At 63.0% G+C, this 5022-nt stretch overlaps 1 protein-coding gene across 1 annotated transcript in view; it reads left to right on the top strand.

Annotated features, from left to right (window-relative positions):
• The first annotated feature begins 3859 nt into the window (after positions 1-3859).
• Positions 3860-5022, top strand: part of KCNJ10 (potassium voltage-gated channel subfamily J member 10) — a 58355-nt gene continuing 57192 nt past the window's right edge. Inside the window, exon 1 of the mRNA XM_006032729.2 lies at positions 3860-4035. The gene's annotated coding sequence lies outside the window, so the exon portion shown is untranslated. The remainder of the gene's footprint in view (positions 4036-5022) is intronic.

Genomic DNA, 5022 nt, shown 5'->3' with positions numbered 1-5022 from the left:
CCCAATGACTCCTGCAGCCCTCACCCCCCTACCAGGCACAGGACCTGAAACCTCAGTGATGCTCTGGCTCCGGCTTCTTCTGTTTCCTGGATCCGGCTTCCTGCCTGCAGTCTCCAGCCAGGCCCCACCCCCGTGCTGCACTCGCCAGCCCAGCCCCTGTCCTCGGACAGCGGGTCCTGGCTCAGCTCGGCCATCGCCCACACCTGATCCTGTACAGCAACAGCTGCCTGCTCTGGGTGCCCCAGCTAGTGACTCCAGTCTGGATCCCTGCCCCTGCTTCCTGACACCCCCCAGGTCCTGGTTTTCCCCAGGGTGACTGCCTACATCCAAGCCCCTTCAGACCCACCTGCTCCTGCCCCAGACTCTCAGGCCCCTGCTCTCTGCTCCTGGCTGCTCCCAGCTACCTAGACGGTGACTGTGATGCTACGATTTGGTGACTCTCTAGGGACCCTCTGACATGTGGCCAGTGTCCCAGTGCCACAGGGGAAGGCGAAAGCCCACAACCTCACTGGTCACCTCCCTCCCTGCAGCCACAAGTACTGCCAAGGGGAAAACTCCTTCCCAGCCCCAACTCCTTCCCCAGCCCTGAGCATCATTCCCAGATGCCCCCCTCCCCCCCACCACCACGTGAGCTCCCTTGTTGCCCCACCTGGGGCCTGAGTGCACCTCCTCCAGGCTGAACTGGGGGGGTCACGGGGGTAAGGGAGGGCTCTCAGTGCCTGGCAGGGGGGCAGAGGACTGGGCCGGGGGTGGGGCTCTGGGGGAGGGAGGTGCTGGGGGGCTGCATGAGGGAAGGGGGTTGCCCATGCTGCACCTTGCCCCGGTTGAGCTGAGACCAGCTCAGCTGCACATCCAGGCGGGCACCATTGCAATGCATTCTGCCTATGTGCCCTACAGTTCCCAAGCAAAGCATGCTGGGAAGCTCCCTGCTGCTTTTAGGGAACCCAGGGGGAAGAGGGGGTCCAGAGATGATGCTGGTGGGAGGGGCTGATCTCCCAGGCATGGTACCCCTGGGCTCTGAGACCTGGTTTAGCCACATAATGCCCCTCTGGGAGGATGCATGCCCTCCTCCAGGGACCCAGCTGGAGGCCCCCAGGCTCAGGCAGGCTTGGGGGGAACATCCTTGCACTGAGACTCACATGGGAACATCTCATGGGTGCAGCTGCCAGGGCAGGAGGGAGGAGGCTCTGGCCTTGCGGGGGCCCCAGGCAACAGGCTTTGGCACCGGCGGGAGATCTCTTCTGGGGTGCAAGGAACAGAGCTGGGTTCTGCCGGCCGGGTCCAGTCTGAGCTTGCAGTGAGGGTTTCCCACCCCTTGTGCAGAGTGGCACGGCACGGCATGCCCCCCGCACCAGGTGCTCTCGCAGCTCGGTGGGTCCAGGGCCCTCTGTCCCCCAGCACTGGAGAACCAGCATCACCCGCTGCACCTGATGGACTCGTTTGGCACGTGTGACCTCAGCTGACCCCTGGGGTTTTTCCTCCCTTGAAACTTGCTCTGGTCTCTGCAGCTGCCTACCTGGAACAGGGCTATGGGGCACGGTGAGGCATTTCCTGATTCCTCGTTTTCCAATAAACATCACGTTGCCAGGCCCCAACAGGCACTTCCCGCCCAGCGCCAAACCCCAGCACCCTCCATGCAGCCAGCAACGCGCATTTTGTTCACTGTCTTCAGCTCCTCAACTATCGCCCCGTTGTGGGGCCGGGAAGAGCAGCACGATGAGCCCAGAACAGGATGGGACCTCCGGGCAGGACTCCTGGGTTCTTTTCCTGGTTCCACCACCCACCTGCTATGTGACCTGGAGTCAGTGTGCCAGGTTGCACCTCGGTTTCCCCACCCATAATAACCCCCACTGGCGTGGACCCAGGAGCAAGTGGCTGGGAAATGCTTTGAAGGAATTTTCTTGCCTCCTGTTGCTACACGTGAAGGTTTTTTCACCTTCTTTGCAGCGTTGGGTGTTGGCTGCAGCCAAGGCTGGGCATGGGGACTGGGCTGTGCCAGTGCTCCTGCTGGGACTTGAACCAGGAGGGTCCTGGCTGGAGGGTCTTGCCCCTGCGTTCAGGGTCAGACCTATGCCATGTCGGACTTTAACCCCCTGCTCAGATTGGTACAGACGGGGTAGGGGGTTTGCCTTCCTCTGTAGCCGAAGGTGTTGGCTCTACCTGGGATCTCTGGAGAGTATTTTAACACCTTTTGCAGCAGCAAGACACTCATCCCCCCACTTTCCCTGGGGCAGATCAGGATGCTCCAGGTGTCTTTGGACAATGGGCCTTGAAGCTGTGATGGGGCTATCCTTTTTGGAACGGGCTAGACAAGGACATGTCTAGGATGGTTTGGATGGGGACCATCCTACCTCAGGGGTTGGACTAGATGTGACCTCTGGAGGTCCTTGCCAGCCTGATTTGTCTAGTAGCCCATGAGCTGCGGATGTCAGAAGCCCAGTGCTTGGGGGAATCAGACACCGGCTTCCCGGATGGAGCCGAGGGAGCCAACCTGCTCTGTGGCTAGGGAGAGGCAGCAGGTCAGCCCGTATGGACAAGGGATTGGGACTTCTGCTCGGGGTGGTAGGAACAACGCCTCTTCCAGGCAGCTCCAGCCACTGGGTGCCCAGCTGCCCCATGGGCACAGCGGCTCCTAGCTCTGTGGCTGTCACCTGGGCAGGCTCCTGGCACAAGAGCTGGGGCCGTGGGTCACTGAGGCAGTACCAACCTCTGCCCTATGCATTGCCCCCAGGGGCAGCAGCAAAATAGGGGCTAGTGGTACCCCCTGGCAATGGATCCTGGGCATGTGGCTGAGGTCCCGGGGTCTCAGGCTGCACGCGTATGCCACCAGCTCTGCCCCAGCCGCCTGACAGTGCCTGAGTCTAGCACACTTGTGGGAGTGGGGTAGCTAGGAGGGATGCATCAGGGCTGGCAAAAACAACAAAGCAGAGGGAAGAAGTTAATTTGGGTCTTTCCTGGGCTGTCACAGTCCCTGTCCCCCAGCACAGAAGCTCCAGCTGCCCACGTCAGACTGGGGCACGCACCAGCCCGTCCTGGGGCACTGCTGGTGCCGGTCCGTGCTCGTGGCTCCCAGAAGCAGGGGGAGTTTCCGAGTGAGCCTCCCCACCGCAGGCAGCTCGTGACAAGCCCGAGGTGGCGCAGTCAGTGGGGGCCGGAGGCTCGTAGCTCCCAGGTAAGCACGGGTCAGGTCCAGGCTGAAAACAGGAGCAGCACAGACACTAACCCCCCGGGGTTTACACGCCGTGCGCAGGACGGCCCTGCCTCGGGCCGCGGGTCGGCGTCTGGCTGCGCTGAGTCCGCCGGGAGCTCCCCGCACAGGCGGAGGGACGAGCTGGGCAGGCAGCAGCGAGCTGGCCCCAGCAATGGAAATTGTCACTTGTCCCCGCTGCAGCAGCCTGCACCTCCGGGGGCAGCCACGCAGGCCCCGTGGCTCTGCCCCCACAGCCCAGGGGGCCATGCTGAGTGCCCACCGGCCATCCCCCCTTCCCCGGGAGCCCTGGCGGGTAACGTGACCCTATCTGCAGCGAGAGATTGATTTCCACCTCATTAACTTTCCTCTAAAACTTTCCCTCTCCATCCTCCCTCCCCCGCCCGCCTTCCCTTGCCAGCTCTCTTTCGCTCCCCTTTTCTTTCACACTCCACCAGCCTTCTCCCATAGGAGCAGCGGGGACGTCAATCAACTCCCTCAGCCGCCCCCTCCTTTTAAAAAATAATCCTTTCATTCAATGGAACTTGGACAAAGTTTTCTAAGAGGGGAGCGGAAAAAAAAAGAAAGAAGGAGCCATAAAACCCAGGCGAGATCAGGGCCTTTCAGAGCCTCTTATCTGATTGCGGGAGCAGCACTTAAGGGCCCGCACCCGCTCCCCGCCCGCCCGCCCCCAGCCTTGGCGCTTCAGGGCACCGGCTTCGCCCGCGCACCTGGGAGCGTGAGAGCGTGTCTCGGCACCGCCAGCGCCGGGGAGCCGCCGTGTCCTCCGGGGACAGCCCTGCCAGCCTGGGCCCGGTCTGCCACGCCACCCCTGCCCACCACTCAAGGTAGGGAGCGGGGCCAGGGCAAGGGCAGAGCTGCGGGCGGCTGGGTGTGCGCCCTGGGTGGGTGTCTGGGGGTCCTCAACTTGCTACGGCAGAGAAACCTGCTCCCCTGGAGCCACCGGGGTCCGACACCAGGGTGATGGGCCTGGGTCTTTCTCCCTGGGTCTCTCGCTCACGTTGACTTGATGCTGCTGCATCTCTGGGGGCGTTGGTGGGGTCAGTCCTGGCCTGTCGTGGGCTCAGGGGGAGCAGGACCGGGTGCCAGCGAGGCAGAGGGCTGAGTGATGGAGTGACGCTGGGGAAGTGATGGAGCGCGACTTGCTGGCGAAGTGCAGGCGGAGAGGGGAAATCTCATGGTAACGGCGTGTGCCTGGGGCCAGCTCCCACACCTGCACCAGCCCCCCGGGTGCTGTCTGTGTGCGCGGTGGGTGCTGCCATGGAAGACATGTATCCTGCAAGAGCCGCGGGCAGTGGCCTCTACCAGCCTACACGGCTGCAGTGCCCCCACCTCTGTCCCGTGGCACCCCCGTGTCCCTGCTCCTGGCACTTGCGGGCAGAGGAGCTGGGGCGGCACAAGCTGCCCAGGGATCGGGCTCTATGGCTGGCATCCCATCCCTGTCAGACCCGCCGTGCAGCTGGAAGCCTGCTCTGCCCTGGAGCCCTTGTGCCCACACCCCTGCCCACCTCCCCCAGCCCATGTATTGCTCTCTGTGCACCTGGCAGTCACCATGCCACTGCCCAGGGCAGTTAGGAACGGGCTGCCCCTGCTGCCTTGGTCTGTCTCGTCCCCGTTGTCCAACTCCAGGTGATTCAGTGGGACGTTGGACAGAGGCTCCTGCTGTCACTGGCTCCCCCAGACCGTTAATGATGGTGCTGCTAATTGACCTCCTGATTCAGCCGATAAGGGGCAGGTGTCACAGGTGTATTGGAGGTCTGGGCTGGCTGGCAGCAGGGACAGCACCCGTCTCTGCCCTGCCGGCTGCCGTCTGC

The sequence above is a fragment of the Alligator sinensis genome, unplaced genomic scaffold (genome assembly GCF_000455745.1).
Source record: "Alligator sinensis unplaced genomic scaffold, ASM45574v1 scaffold463_1, whole genome shotgun sequence".
NCBI lineage: Eukaryota > Metazoa > Chordata > Crocodylia > Alligatoridae > Alligator > Alligator sinensis.
Note: the sequence above shows the minus strand (reverse complement) of the source record. Positions and strands in the feature narration are given on the sequence as shown.